Raw genomic sequence first — 1225 nt, 5'->3', positions numbered from 1 at the left:
CAGTCTTTAGTGATTTTAGTGAACCAACATTATCCTAAACACCTATTTGACTCCAGAATTGGTAAACCTGATTTTTATGTTCCCAAATAATAAGAAACTTCCACCCTCAAAAGTATCTCCATGTATTTCTTTATCTCCTGCCAATAAAGAGTGATGGACCAAGACATCCCGCAGGGACATGGAGCTGTTCTTCTTTATCTATTCCACATTGGCAGTGTTATAAAAAAAAAAATCTCACACTAAGATGTTTTTCCGTCCGTGTTCTCTCCGTGATGGGAAGCAAGTTCTTTTAAAGTGCTGCTCGTAAATCTCTGGCAATTTGTCCCCTGATAACACAATATTGGCCTTCTCTTTTAAATATGATGTCTCATTTTCTTTTAATGCTTTCACCTCTGGGTATCATTTCGAAATCAAATTCCAAGCCCAATCCAAATTGTGTGTGGGACTAAACATGTGAACTCCTTCCCTTCAAAGCTCTTCTCTTCTCTTTGTCTGCCCTTGGTAATATCTCTGTTGCAGGTGTCTGTGTAGTCTTGCTCCAAGATGTTCAGATTCATAACAGAACTCCTGTTTTACTTTGACAGATGTGTGCATTTACCAGACATGAAGCGTTAAAGGAAAACCAGGTGGAGTGATTTTGGACCTTGAGACAAATTTGAAACAGTTTCTGCTTAAGATTGGTTTTGAGGTTTTCCAGTTTATTGGGAACCATTCAGTTGTTTTGCAAAGGCAGTAATAAATTCAAACAGAAATCCTTAAAACAAACAAACAAAAAAACATGCGTCACACTATTGCATGCAGGAACCCATTTATTGTCAAAAACACTAAATAATCCCCAAACATTTAAGATCTCTGAAACAGCCTCAGAGATGCTCGTTGTTAACGCAATCCATGTGAACGAGTCAGCAGTGAATTAGAGTCAAGAACAGCAGTATTGGACACAGGAGCTGCAAATAAATCATGAATGAAACATCTCTGGAGGGAGCTGGTCTGATTCACACGGCGCCCACTAGGTGGCAGCACACGGTCGTGGTGCAAACGCTTGTACAGCACTGAAGCATAATATTTGAGTTTATTTAATTAAATATCAAACTCTTGTGTGTCGTGTCAGTAAAGTTTAACAACATTATCAACTTCTAAACGTACTCCTTTAACAGTAACGTCGCTGTTTATGATGGCCAGCATCCTAAAAAATAACTTTTTAATCTCCTATAGAGGAGCATGG

Source organism: Chelon labrosus (assembly GCF_963514085.1).
Source record: "Chelon labrosus genome assembly, chromosome: 20".
Taxonomy (NCBI): domain Eukaryota; kingdom Metazoa; phylum Chordata; class Actinopteri; order Mugiliformes; family Mugilidae; genus Chelon; species Chelon labrosus.
Note: the sequence above shows the minus strand (reverse complement) of the source record.